Source organism: Pezoporus occidentalis, unplaced genomic scaffold (assembly GCF_034315485.1).
Source record: "Pezoporus occidentalis ecotype Australia unplaced genomic scaffold, CSIRO_AGI_Poc_V1 ctg193, whole genome shotgun sequence".
Lineage (NCBI taxonomy): Eukaryota > Metazoa > Chordata > Aves > Psittaciformes > Psittacidae > Pezoporus > Pezoporus occidentalis.
Genome location: NW_026913782.1, coordinates 732,933 through 748,259, shown reverse-complemented (window position 1 = coordinate 748,259; position 15,327 = coordinate 732,933). Strand labels below are relative to the sequence as shown.

At 42.8% G+C, this 15,327-nt stretch overlaps 1 protein-coding gene across 1 annotated transcript in view; it reads right to left on the bottom strand.

Moving 5' to 3' along the window:
* Nucleotides 1-14,969, bottom strand: part of TRAK1 (trafficking kinesin protein 1) — a 128,487-nt gene extending 113,518 nt beyond the window's left edge. Inside the window, exon 1 of the mRNA XM_062617184.1 lies at nucleotides 14,773-14,969. The gene's annotated coding sequence lies outside the window, so the exon portion shown is untranslated. The remainder of the gene's footprint in view (nucleotides 1-14,772) is intronic.
* Nucleotides 14,970-15,327: the final 358 nt, after the last annotated feature.

Sequence of the window (15,327 nt, the reverse complement as noted above, 5' to 3'; positions counted from 1 at the left end):
AAGTCACTGGTTCCACAGGATTTCCCTGTGCTCCTTTCATCAAATTCCAGATTAGCAGAGCACTGCCTGGTCCATAAAATGAAGCTACTCATAAAAATAACTGCAAGTCTCAGTGATCCAGGGTTAGAAACAGAAAACGCTTTAACTGCACTAAACTGTACTACAGAGCTGCTGGTTTGGTTTTGTCCCCCCACTAAATTCATGGACTATCTTCCATTCTGAACCATTTAGTTTACATATGGACATTTTTAGTTGCTTGCTTTTAAAGATGTTAAAAAGCTGGTTTATAAAGGAGAAAACCTTTATTTCAAAGAGGGGAAAAAAAAAAGGCAGATAAGCAAGGAACTCTGGAAATGGAACTGTTTTGCCTCACACCGAGTCAGCATTGGGCATTAACATGAATTTATCACACATGTTTTAGAGAAACATCTGTTATCTTCCATGCTCTAAGGATGTGGCCAGCAAAACAGTATGATGGACTCTGTGAAGGTGGGAACAAAGAAAACAATGTTTGGGGGAGGGAAGGGAGAAAGAGGGGGAGGTGGGGTGCCCAAGAGTTTCAATCCACCCACTGTCCTCTTCTTCATCTACACAAAACCGCAGGTAACTTCCAGCAGTCCACAGGCATGAGCTCAGTTTATTATTTAACATAACACGTGCAGGTGCACCCTGAATGTGCCAGACCTGATGCAGTAACTGACCCTCTCTAGCACACAGGAGAGGCAAGCATTCCACAGCCCAGTTCAGTCACCGGCAAAGCATGAAGGGTGGCTACTTCAGCAAATCGCGGTAGCTACAGTAACAAGAGACTGAATACCGAGCTTCAAATTCCAAGAACAACCCATTTAGTCTGTTCTCTACAACGCCAATATGTGACACTAACATCCTCATCAAAGAATGTTTTCATCCTCGTTTCCCATGAGGGAGGAGAGAAGGGACGAACCCCCAAAAGCAGCTGAAGGAAACACTCTGTGAATTCCCACACTGTCCAACAATGTTGGACCACTTCAAAATAGAGCCATTTAGCGGATAATCTTTCTTAATTTGCACCACATCACTGAACAACAAAGGGAAGAAAGAAGAGAAAATACAGAGCAAGTTACTTTTTAGTTTTATATAAAGGCACTGAAGTCTGAGAAAGACCAATACACGAGATCAACCCAGTTACAGTAATCTGGCTGTGACAGAGTTATGCATCAGAGTTACCATATCTGACATGTGACAGTTATGCATCTGCTAACCCTCTATCTGACCTGTAACTTCTCCTCAGACCTATAGTATCATCATACATCACAATTAGGCTGTTGAACTACACCCATGCTCTTATTTCTGCCTTCACTGTGAAAAAGGTGTATTTTAAGAAATAAAGCAAACTGTCCCACCTTTTCAACCAAAAACTAAACATCAGCAAAAACTTGGTCAAAGAAGAAACAAAAACCTGCAGCAAAACAGCATCTATAGAAAGAACAGATACAGCCTCAAACAACATCAGTTTGATTATTACTTCTTAATACCAGAAACTACAACACAATTGCTACAGAAGGCTGATTTCTGACTGTAAGTAAGGCAAATCCACTTCTTTCCCGCTTTAAACTGCGACTGGGGAGCTCATATGCATTGGCAGCAACAGCTGTGTCACAAGTGTGGACTGTGGCAAAGATCTGGGCTGGCATCAACCATGAATTACACCACTTCTTAAAAATAAATTTGACATCAGACACATTAAAGAAGTCTTCTGTTGCTGTGCTGCTGCTGCTTGTGTAACACAGACAGTAACTACAAATCTGATACCCTTCAACTCTCACTGTTCACAGGACAAGGATAATCTCAGAGGCAAAATAACCGGCAGAACTAACAAATTTCTCCTTCGTAACTCAGCTCACAACTGCTGGCTCAGAGTGGGCACATAACTACTGCTGCCTCCAGGTTCTGTACTCTCACTTGCTATAGGCCCACACTCCTTTGCCCCTTTCCTGCTGGTGCCATGTGCTGTTATGTTCCTCCAAGTGCCATGTGACAGAAAACACATAGAGACAAGGGGTGCTTCTTGTTAGTTAGGCACGTTAGTACTTCCACACTTCAGAGAGACAGACCCTAGCCATCTGCACTGCAGTTGCACTATTCCATTCTGTCCAACAGTACCTGCATACATTTTACAAGTGTCAGCATTACTTTACTTACAAGATCAAGCTATCAATGGGAAAAGGCCAGGAATCTTACCCTGCACGCTTTCTAGACCATCTGCATAACCATGTCCTTCCTCTCAGCGCTTTATAATTTATCCAGAAAAGAGTTTTCACTTCCTGACGGTTTCAACATGTGCCTTATTAAGCAGCTGTCCTGACAGAACTTGTACTTTGCTATTCAGGAAACTACAGGCTGGGATGCAAGACAAATGAGTACATCAGACAACAAAGACAGACACAATGCAAACATTGTATAACAGTCATTGATAGACACAGTTACCATAGCCGGCAATAATTCCTGCTTGGCTTGATTCCCATCTTTCTGGAAATATGCCTCTGACAGTACTGCTGCAACACAGTCTGCAGAAGATTGGGGAAGCTGTTTTAACACTATAAACTGATCACAAAGCTCATAATCATCAGATCATGGACATATGCAGTTATAGAGTAGCTTAGAGGCCTTCCAAACCACAACTAAGCTTGGGTAATGAGACAGTTTCTTACCTTAATATTCAGAGTTACAGTTTGATTCACACCAGCTGAGCACTTTATATAAAGAGGTGACAGGCTCCAGTGAAAGTCACTTGGCTAAACTTAGCTCAAAGGGTAGCAAACCCTAGAAGCACATACCATGGAACAATCAGCTATTTCGCTATGTCTGAATCTTGTGCCAGTTGCTATCCCCATCTTGAATGACTACCAAAGCAAGAGTTAACAGAAGTGGACAGTGCATTTGTATTACTGTACTGATTTTTGAGTTGGACATGTTCTATAGTCAAGAGGCAAAACTGGGACAAAACACCCAAGACAGCACTACTATGCTCAGCTGCATTTACCAACACTGAGCTGAGGCAGGTTAACAGGCTAACTTTGCTCTCCTGTTTACACCATCTCCCAAGCAAACTCCCCCATTTGCAAACCCACCCTTCTACATGTAGATGGGAACCGGGCCAAAGACAGTGTCAGCGTGGCCAGGAAATACATTTGCTTCCTTCATGCCTTCTTATTTAAGCTGCACACGTACTTTATCACACAGTATGATACCCCAGGGCACAATGAGAAAGTGGAAAGTGCCTAAGTATTAAAAGAGCCCTTTGCAAGCCCAGAAGACGGAGTTGTTTCATGCTTTAATCTGCTTTGTGGTCATTTATAAGTACACAACTTAAAAGAGCTTCCTAAATAGTAAAACAAACATACTTTGGGCAAAGATCAGGTCAGCAGAGAACTCTTAACCTGAAGGTCATATTGTCAGCACTGCAAATGTGGAAGCAGCTGCTGACATTTTGACACGGTCCATATATTGCAGCACACCCTGTAATTCAGAGACGTATCTGAGGTGTCAAGGATTCCAGACTCTTCTACCTCCACAGCTAAGGTACTGTATATACTAACTATATTCTGTATATAACTGTATATACTAACTATATTCTGTATATACTAACTATATTCTGTATATACTAACTCTATTCTGTATGTAACTGTATATACTGACTATATTCTGTATATACTCTCTATATTCTGTATATAACTGTATATACTAACTATATTCTGTATATAACTATATCTGTATATACTAACTATATTCTATATAACTATATCTGTATATACTAGCTATATTCTGTATATAACTATACCTGTATATACTAACTATACTCAGTCAGACGTACCACTGTATCCAACAGAAGCAATTTGGGCCCAGAAGTCAATACAGGCTCTCAAGACAAAATACTAGCCTTTCTGGACCAAACATGTCTTGGAATGGATGGATCCTTCCAAATACTACTCCCTCTGCCCCAAAACACATCCACCCAATCTATCACTATATCAATTTCTCCTCCTCCACCTTCTTCAGTTCAGGCATGCTAACTAAAGGTGACTTTCATACAAAAGGATCAAGTTAACAACCCATTCAAGCACCGTGATTCAAGCCTGGTTTTGCTGCTCTAGAGTGTAAAAGATAAACTGTGCTGAATCTAGGCTCATTTTGCTGGCTCCTGCAATTATTTCCCCAAAGACCAAAGGTAACCCTCCAGACAAAAAGCCAACTAAACCTTTAAAATCAGCAAGCCACAACCTCACGATTTGCACTTGACTCAAGGAAACCATTCCTAAGTTACAGGGCCACATTCTGCTTCTCATAACTGACATACATTTATATCTAGAACTACCAGGTTCCAACTCCTATTAACATCCAGCCTCCAAGAGGCTCAGAAATACCTTTTTTTTTTCTTTTCACATCAGTTTTAACAGGCACTTTATGAAGTTTTTGTTAGACATGGAATACAGTAAGGCAACAGAACAACTTCTGGGCACCACAGCCATCTCTGGGGTTTATGTTATATGTATTTGGCATGTATTTATATACATACATATACATATAGGGCACATTTTTTTATATACATATATACACACACTACAAAAGCCATCAGCCATTACCACAGCCATTGCTGAGGTGTATTATATATATATAAAATACATATTTATTTTTTATATATTAAAAATAAACCCTATATATATAGGTATGTATGTTTGTGGCATACATATGGAGTATACTATGTATACTTTAAAAGCCATCAGCCATCACCACAGCCATCTCTGAGGTTTCTTTTATATATATATATATATATATGGTGTATATATATATGTGGTATATTTCATATATATACACACATATATATATGTTCCTGTGTATCTGGCATGCAGCATAAGTTTTTCTAGACAGCAACTTCTTGGTATCTTTTCTGAAAAGATATTTAGAAAAAATATAATATAATGATTTCATTTTTTTTTTATAAGCTGAATCTTACCTTCACTTACGGAGCAGATAAAGGAACATCTGGACCACTTGACAAACAAACCAAACGCAGAGAAGCAGTATGGTTAATAAATAAAAAAACAAACAAAAACAAGGAGAAAAAAGTAGAGAAGATTGGCCAAAATGTCACAATTCATAAATGCTTGCAAATGTCTTCAGTGCCCTTTAAGAACATCCAATGCCCTAATATTCTGAGTTCCCCAGACTTCAAAATCCTTCTACTTCTCCAGTGCTATAACTGACAATGCCATTGAGCAATGCAGTGTCCAAAACAGTCCCTCCCAAAGTCTATTCTTTAGCTTCACATACACTCAGTTCCAAGTTGCCACACAGCTGTGTTTTAAGTTTTGTATCACAAAACAAACAACGGTTTCCAGTTAGAAATCAGGGCACTCAGGAACCACCAATTTCCATTCAGAAAATAAATTAATTACCAGTTTTATGATTCACATCAGAGGCAGAGCAGGCTGAAGCACTTGAATTTTACCTTCCCAACTTCTAGAGTTTGAAGCAAGTATTCTATAGCTCATCTGAGTTTACTAAATAAATAATTCAAAAGATCTTTAATGCCTACACTGTAACAACTGTTTATCTAATCTTTTCCAGAGAAAGGTCTGAGGAACAAAGAAAAGAGAACATGGTGCTAGGTCTGCCCTAACAAGTCATGTTATAACCTGATTATTTTCCTGACTAGGCAGCCCCTCCTTTTTCCTCTTAGTCATTTCTCCTACCTCACTATTATATTATTATATCATGTCTTTATCTTCAAGTTATCCCCGCTGGTCACAGGATCAAAACAATAGGCTTGATGCTAGGAGCATTTAGGAATTTCCTCTCAGCCTTCTTGACAAGGTAATCAGTGCTAATTTACCATCTCTTGGATAACAGAAACAGGACAGGGTATTCCATCTTCCCCATACAATTCTGCTAAGCAAGGTTACTAAAATTATGTCTGCTGCTTTATTAACACATAAATAAACAAACCAACCACCACATAACTAGCAAACGACAAGTCTGATAACTTTCATTTTTAAAGCGAGCTGTATCACTTAATGCACACGATAAATACAGGAAGTGGTGTTACACACCTAAAGCAAACTAAATACTAACTGACCTTGCCTGCACACTCCTGCCTTTGTGCCGTCCCCAGCAGTCATCTAACTCCTAGAGAAACACAAGCTGGCAAAAAACCCAAACCCAATGAAATAAATCCAACTTTCCAAAACACATTTTTCCGATTTGCCTCCCTGGCTTATTTCCACATAGGGCAACAGTCAGCATGAAAGATCCGTAGGCAAAGCAATACAACACAGAGCCAGTGACAAGGCAGGACTCTTCCCACCACAGATTTCAAACTGAGACCAGGCTAACGTGGCTGCACAAGCACAGCTTTCAGGCACACGCTTTCCCAGACAGCTCTAGATAATACTAACTTGTGTAGGCTGTCCTGAAAGCACACCCTCATACCATCACACACTTACCCTGAAGCCATATATTCCCATTGCTCCTTTTTCCTCACAGAGACACTGGTGCTTATACCACTCCATGTCGGTGTCATCAGGAATGCAACCTGGTTGAAATGCTAAGCCAAGAGGATGGGGGAAGCAGGACAGCAGAGAACAGAGAGCTGGCATTAAGCACTTTTCAGGTAGATCAACTCTCAGAGCTGGGCCACTGCATCCCATATCAGAAGCAGTGCATGAGCACTTGAACTAAATCTCTCTCTCGCTTTTCTTTTTTCCCCATGAACAACACAGAAAAAGATTCCTATCCAGACATTTAAAGTGAGAAATCATTTCCCCCTCTCTTACCTCCTATGCAGCTTAACAGTAGAAGGGCACATGAATAACAAATCCTTCCATTTTCTTCCTTTATACCAACGTACAGCAGGTATCCCCTCAAAGCTGATAAATACTACAAAATTGGTGCAGTGTTCACTCTTGAAGCAGGGAGGTCAGTAAGGCAGGCTCAAGAAGCTCTGAGACTGACTTACCTAGAACAGTCATTCAGTGAGTAAAGTGAGATGGTGCTGTGCCTTGGATGTGCTTGGAACAGGCTGCAGTGGTGGAGTCACCATCCCTGGACGTGTTCACAAACCATACAGACGAGGCTCTCAGTGCCATGGGTTAGTGGTGGCCTTGGCAGTGATGGGGAACAGTTGGACTTGAGGATCTTAAAGGTCTTTTCCAACCTGGTTGATTCTGTGATTCTATGAAATGTACCTTGACTGGTTTGTAGCTTTTTCAACGCAAAAAGGCAAAGTATTTAAGGAAGTTGCATGCGCCTGAGGTACAACAGTTCCTAAATTACATCACATGTAGTAAATAAAAGAAGTACAAGTGAATGGCATGGAAAAATCAGTGCTTTCCTCAGAAAAAATGATAACATACATCCAACAGCATGACAGCTGAGAGCACTTTGGACTTTGGGACCAGATTGTATTCTGCCAGGTAAATGCAGTATCTAACCTTTCTCAGACTTTTCATCCTAAGGCACTGGATGTCTTGCAAACAAGATTTTTTGAGAAAGCCATTATGGAGTAAAATTCTAGGGAACAAATACAAATATAATCAAAGGTTATATAAGCATTTCAGACCATCAGAAGCAGCACTTTCAGTTCAAGATTGCTTTGTATGAGAAATCTGTGGTGCTCAGGTCACACACAAGCCAGCGGGTCAAACAACATGCTTATCTACCCTGGACAAGATGACATAACCCTGAGGAAATGCAGCCATAAAGCACTGATCTTGCAGTGACCTTCACACCCACAGGTCTGCAGAATTCCAAAGCCTCTAAGGTGGTGATGTTTTTGGTAAACACTGATATTCCCTTCTCCCCCCCATAACTTCCCAGAAGTGATCATCACGGTAGTATTGCCACAACAAAAGAGAAGTCTACCATTCCTTTCTGAAGGCACTGCAATTTGTAACTGCAGGTAAAAGTTTATAATAAGAAACCATATTGCCAGAAAGATTGATTTTTTCCTCATCACTTTACATCAACAGCGCACACCTCCTCAGAAATACAGTGAGGATGATCAGTCACAGCTGCAGAGAAAGAAATTCCACCACAGACAGGTTGAAAGGACAGTCTAAGGGCTTTGACACTGCTCCAGTGTCAAAGTTTTGCTCGTTTTACAGGTACAACAGACTTCCATGGATCTTAACCGCCAGGTTTCTGCTTCCTGCAGAGTGGACTGAGCCTCTTGCAAAGCATGCAAGTGTGCACTGGCGAAACCAGGCAACACTGTTAGTTACACAAGCTCCACTTATGCACATTTTAAAGAGGACAGTAAGTGTAACAGTCTCCATTTCCCACAAGCAGCAGACATCAATGTCATTTAAGTACCCCTCTCCTTAAACAAAACCACACTCCAGTACCCCCTAGGACACCAAATTTTGGGTGCTCTCAGACTGTAATTCATGCAGAGTCCTGACTTGCATGAAATTGAAGTCCAACATGACATTACCAGCATCTGCCTTTAAAAAGGAGAATTTATGTGAACATACAATACAGAAGTGCACTGACTGGTTCCAGTTTCCAGTGACCAACTAACCTCCTCAAAGAGGTGCACATAACTCTTTCAATATATCCACAGTTTTCATTCTTCCCCTCTAGGCTATAAATGTTTCCATAGTATGAACATTTTCCTAACCTCTGGTTTCTATTAAAAGACAGGACAAGCCAACTAACTATTATTTTAAACTTCACTGAAAACTAATGACTAGCACTTTTCCCATGTTTTGTTTCAAGTATTGGAATTACTACATAGCAGAGCAGGGGGGCAGAGTTCTTAGGCTTTTCCTTTGACAGCTGTAAGACAGGTGGTATACTACATGAGAGGTGATCCTTCCCCTTTGCTCAGCACTGGTGAGGCTGCATGTGGGGTACCAGGTCCATTTATGGGCCCTCCAGTATAAGACAGACATGGACATACTGGAGAGAGCACAGCAATGGACCCCTAACACAGTGAAGTGAGACCAGAGCATTTCTCCTATGAGAGGCTGAGAGAGCTGGGACTGTTCAGCCAGGAGAAGGAATGGCTTGGGGGATCTCATCAGTGGGCACAGGTACCTGAAGGGACACTGCACAGAGGATGGAGCCAGACTCTTTCCAGTGGTGCCAAGACCAGAGGTGATGGACACCAACTGAAACACAGGAGGTCATCGCTTTCCCACTGCGAGGGTAACCAAGCACTGGCACAGGTTGCCCACGGAGCTGGTAGAGTCTCCATCCCTGGAGATACTCAAAAACCATCTGGACATGGAGCTGGGCAACCAGTTCTGTGTGCCCCTCTGTGAGCAAAGGGGCTGGACCAGGTAGCGACCAGAAATTCCTTCCAACCTCAATCATGCTGCAATCCACCAAACATAATGTGGCGCATTTTCCACGGATCTCCTATCTTTACACAGGACCATGAAGTCAACTTTGTTCTTTTACAACACACTGATTTCAAAATCCCAAAATTACAAACTCTTATTCACTTTGTATTTCTCTTCCTTGCTCTTTCCCTCTGTGCCTGTCAGTTTCATCCTCGTGTTCACCAATTTCCTTTCAGGTTCTGCAAAAACAAGCTGAGGAAATAACTTTTCCATGCTCTACTACACATTAAGACTTAAAAAGTATTCGCAGACCTCCTGCAAAGTTATAAGAGATTCATAAATTAAAACCAGAAGGGGGAAAAAAAAAAGAAGTGACTGTCTTAATAAAAACTCTCACTTCTACTTTCCAAACCCTTTAGAACACATCATATAAGAAAATCAACATTTAATGAAAAATACCTGGATCATTTTGTCCAGACTGATTAAAAACACATACAGAAGTCTAAACTCAGATCAAAGCATGCCATGACAGAGCCATAAGCTCACCACATAACTAGATCACCTAGTTGTTCTTTCTGGTCTTACAGTCTGTGAAGAAAAACATCTACCTGCTGATGTTACAAAACCTAAGGGAAAGAAAGCCCTGCTGATTTTGTAAGAGTTTTAAAAGGGAAAGCTGTTCCAAAGGAGTCTGCTAAAAAAACCAACTAAATGAAGAAGGCAGAAGGAAAAAAGGATGGGTCTGGGGGTTTCCCCTCTCCCCTAAGGTTACTTCATATTACTTTATAAATCTAAAATCATACTGGTTTACACATTAAGTTTTGAGGACTGCATTATTCACAAATTATAACTTGTGGGTATCTATCTTGCTTAGGAAAGAACACTCGGAAATGCAGACTGAAGCAATGGTTAGCGAAAATATTCTAATTTATTCTTAAGTATATTCCCATTCTGTATCATAAAGGATAACATCTATGCATGTCCTAAGAACATCAACTACTCGGTATGTCTCTCTTCTGTTCATACAGGTGCTGGGAGTCAAGAATATTCCATAAGCATTCAAATATGTAGCAGGTTACTGTCAGCCTCGGCATTAGCATCTCACCTACAAACACACAACTGGTGGTGGTTATGTCAGAGCTTAGAGGGCAGCAGTTTCAAAATCAGCTTATGCTCAGTGAAGACTTTCCCCCCTGACACAAAGCCTCAGCCACTTTTGCTTCCTTTGCCTCACTGCTCAGCTGCCCAGAGGACAGATAATCTGACTGAAAATTAACCTTAAAACCAGTTCTCAGCTAAGTCATGGAGTTGTTTCCCAGCATCGTAATACAGAAGGGCATAGAAGAGAGAATCCACAGCCAGGGGAAAATTTGCTTTGCTGGGCAACATCCTGGTCTGATGTCAAAATAAGTCAACAATGAAGCTCTGCAAGACCTTTCAAACCAAGCTCTTATTTCCTTCCTTTTTTCTATTACTCTGACTGTTACACTGCCCTGAACTTCTGCTACAGACACAAGCAAAACCAGCAGGGCTCTAATACGTATCAATCCATCAGCATACTAAAAAAAGACAGCCAGAACATGCACAGAAGGAAATAGGACAGTTAAAAAGCAGCAGCAGCATCATTTGGGTTTACAGCATCTAATGGACTGCAAGGTGAGAATCCTGTCCAGAGAAGCTGTAACGTAACACAAAGAATTGACTCCAGTGCAGTCACTAACCAATTTAACTAAACAAATCTGCCAACATAATTGAATCTAAGAATTATCTCGGAGCTAATCTGTGTGTGCCATCAATAAGCCTCTTAACTGGACAACCATAAGCAGGATGACTTTACAGCGTAACTTTTTGCACTGTAATCAATAGGCTCCAATAAAAAGAGAAAGTTAAAATAAAGGACAGTTTTAAACAAAGAGCATTAGAAGTGAACTCCTGAAATTTATTTAGGCCACATCACATTATTCACTACAAAGTAAAATAAGAGCGCTCATAAATTCACACAGCTATCTCAGTCAAACCAGAGAGCAAGCAGGAAGGCTTTGAATCAGACCCCAACTGGTATCATGGAAAGCTCACGTTAACAGGAAGTTAATTCTCCAGAATTTTCTCTCTTCCATAGCACTGATCCCACACGCAAATCCACAGAATTGAACCCCCCATACAAGTGCAGCACTCCAATCAGGCAATGGCATTGCCCACAAAGTTTTAATGACTCAAACATACCTTCACGGCAAAGGCATTGTAAATTACAAATCAACTGTACAGTTTGAGCATTACAAAGCTGTGTACATTAAGTGAGATACCTACAACTGGCATGCAATAGCTGTCATTTAGTGAGCAGAAAGTGTTTCTCTTACTATGTTTTTACGATGACCCTGAAAGCCACTTCGTGTGCATCCACTACTGGAATCTATTCCTTTTAACAGCCTTTATGCAACACATGAGTGGCAATCCCATTCACAGCAGAAACAAGGAACAATGCGACCATCACACAGAAAGATGCCAGTATGCCCTTGGTCATTTTACACACAATTTAAGTGCATTTTTTCTTTAATCTTGATCTTGGTGGCATCACTAAGCTTCCTACAGAGACAGAACTGCCCTGCAGATCTGGAAAAAAGGATTAGTTCAAAAGGAAAACAAAACCCTTTCTAATAGCCTACCTATCAACAATAGTTCTTTGACCAATAGGCTAAACCACAGTTCCTAATTCCGTATTCCACAGCTGTCAGGATTGCTCATATCATACTGGTCTGTCTGCTCTTGCATTAATATGGAAGTATGGGCAATAAGTGGCACGCTGAATCAAGTGAGTTTTGTGAGAGTTAAAATAGTGTTATTCCAAAAGTTACACTGATAAAGTACCCAGCCTAATACTGGGGGCTACCGGAGGAGGTGCCTGTTTCTGCGAACACCAGTCATTACTGGGCAGAGGGAAAAGGATCTGTTTCAGAGTTTCAAACAGAAACCACATCACTTTCTGCAAACTCCACCAACCTTGACTTGAGCACCACTCACAACATACAACATCAGGACAACACAAAGCAAACTATGTCCTACAAATGCTACTACTTGCAGGAGCACTAAATCACCCCAATTCTGGAAATCACAGAAAATTATCTGAAAGACTTTGGAAAGAAACAGATTTCAATCATACGGAACGCATACACTGCCTTCTCCCTTACTATCTCCCCCCTCCCAAGGACATTTTTAAGTAGCATAGGAAATTGTTAAGAAGAAAAACACATACAGCTTTCAGAAAGGGTGAAAGGTTTGGTGTTAACTTCTTGCCTTTCGATATTGTAAATGCTGCCTCTATAGCACTGACTGTGAGAATTCCTTCTACTGAGCTATTAGAAAAAATAGTATCTTGCATTCAGCTTACTGTCTGTCACAGCAGACGCAGTGGCAAGTTCCAGCATCTTTCCTTTTTGGCATTATACAGTGACAACAGTAAGAAAGTAGTGATCAAGGGCACATTTAAACCAAAAATATTTAACCTGCACTGATGTCTATAATATTAATCTTGTTCTTTTATCCTGAAATACACTGACTAGAATATTTCAAAACTCCAAAGAAAATCCTCAGAGGACATGGAAAGATTAAATTAATTCTACAAAAGCAGCTGGTAATGTTACAGGAGATAGAACATGTGCAGCAGCAAGTTGCTCAGGTGTGAGCTGCAGCAAAGAGGAACAACAGGAGTTCCAAACAGTTCCAGGCAAACCTTTTCAATCTGATCTTGCTCTCTGCTACATGCAAGTTCACTTATTCCCACCAACTTCCAACTGCATTCCACAGACTGACAGAGTGCCAAGTTAACATCCATTAATATACATGGCAAAACTTGCAGGTCACATGCTGGTACTGCTCCATTAGTCAGGACTCTGGATTAAACCAGTCAGATGCTCAGAGGCTGCAGCAATAACTTCGTATTTCACTGAGATTTTACACACACACATACCAAACATGGAACACCATGTATGTAAATTTATGTGCCTAATGACATTGATGCTTCCTCAGCATCTGGTGTGGAGAGATTACCCAGTGCTCTCTACAACAGGCACTAAATTCAGTTACGAACTGAATATGTTTGTTTGGTTAGAGGGTTTTTCTGCACTACATCCAGAGATGGTAGTTACTTCTACTATCACCCACCGTGCAGTTAAATGCACTAGCAAGTGGGAGTTCATTCATGCAACTGTCAGAAACTTTTGTTTAACTTCAATAGACATTTAAATTCTCTGCACACATACAGCCAGCTGATCTGCACTTCACTCACCAGCTCACATTAAACGCTGAAAACTCCTGTCTTCCATTCAGATTTTTACGCTTCTGGTTTTCCTCCCTTCTAATGATGCTCATTGAAAAACAGGCAAGTAACAGCTAGAATCATGTCTTAATACAATTTTCTTATGTGTTTCTAAAAGATTTCCTTATCTGTTTTCATCACATTGTTCTGGCTCAATTCAAGCCTCAGAGAAGGCACAGCTCTGTAAATATGGTTCCTGGGCTAGAAGAGTAGCAGTGCAGGAGCAGTTTTACAGCAGTAAAACATGCACAAACAGCAAACTGGTCATTGTAAGGGTTGCTTAGTTTGGTTTTGTTTCAGCTCATTTTTTAGTTGCTGCTATCCTGATTGCAAAAACCATTCCACCCACAATTTAATCTCTGTGGACTAAAAGGTTCAAATAAGGTTAGAGATTGCAAGAGAGAGAGAAGCATCCACACAGATGTTCTCCCTTGCTCAGGCTGCGGGAGACAAGAACCTTGGGCTCCCAGCCTTTAAGAGATACTTCCTCCCTGATTTTACCTGAAAATAAGCTTGTCTAAACACGAAGTCCAAAACTGTCAGCTGCAAACCAAAGCAGATGCCAAGATATCAAACTTGCTAAAAAGCATAATGAAATATTTTAGTCATTTTAAATAGAGGTATGTTACCAAAAGCTATCCATAATCCCCGACATTGAAGAAGCCAAGTTAGGGTTTGTATGTCCCTTCTCAATGGCTATGAAAACTACCTCTAACTGACAACAGCAGCAATTTACCTGTAAATAATTCAGAGGCCAAAATTTGTAAGCGGTTCTTGACCTTCGGGGACCAGTTTCACCCAACCGCCTCCCTCCTTAAAGGGGGCGGAAGGGACAAAGGACCGCGGGCAGCAGAGATGCGGGGCGGGCCGCGGCTGTGAAGGTCGCTCCGCTGCCATAGGACCGCGGGGGCCCGAGAAGGAGTCGCTGCACCTTGCTCGGCGCTCCGTTTCGCAGGCCTCGCCACCGCAACGCCGCGGCTGCCAGCGGCCAGATCCCCGCCGTTCTCACCCTCTCCTTCACCTGAGGGAGCGGACGCAGACCCCCCGGGGCCGGGTGCTAGAGCGGGTCTCGCGTTCTCCAGTCTCCCCCTCCCGGGCCGCTGCCGAACCCGAAGCCCGCCAACCGGACATACTCACCCCGCTCCGGGCTCCCCAATCACGCCCGCCGCCAACGGGGCACGGGGGGCGGCGGCGCCCCGGCGGGCCGGGGGAGCTTCGCTGCCGGCGGCGGCCACCTCCGGGCTGGTGGCTCCCTCACGGCTCTCCCTCGGCCCGCACCGAGCGGGCAGAGCGCAGGGGCTGCTGTGGCCGGCTGGCTGCTGCTTCCCTCTCCTCCTGCCGGCGCCTCATGTGCCCTCCTCCACGGCCTCCCCGCCGCTCCAGCTCCCAAACAGCGCCCGGGGCACGCTGCCAACCCCCTCCTGCCGGGCGGCAAAACACGTGGGACGGCCGGCGGCTGCTCTCCTCGGCTGGGCCGGGCCGGGCCGGTCGACGGGGCCTGCTCTAGAGGCGGGGCGGAGCGGGAGGGGGCAGACACACAGGGGGCCGCGGACACCGCCCGCCACCGGCGGGGCAGCAGGAAGGGGAGCGCCGCTGGCGAGCACCGCGGCGTTCGCAGCGCTCCCCCCGCCCCCGGCGGCCATTACCTCATGGCCCAGCCCTGCTGCGGGGAGGGGCCGCGCGTCGCCCAGC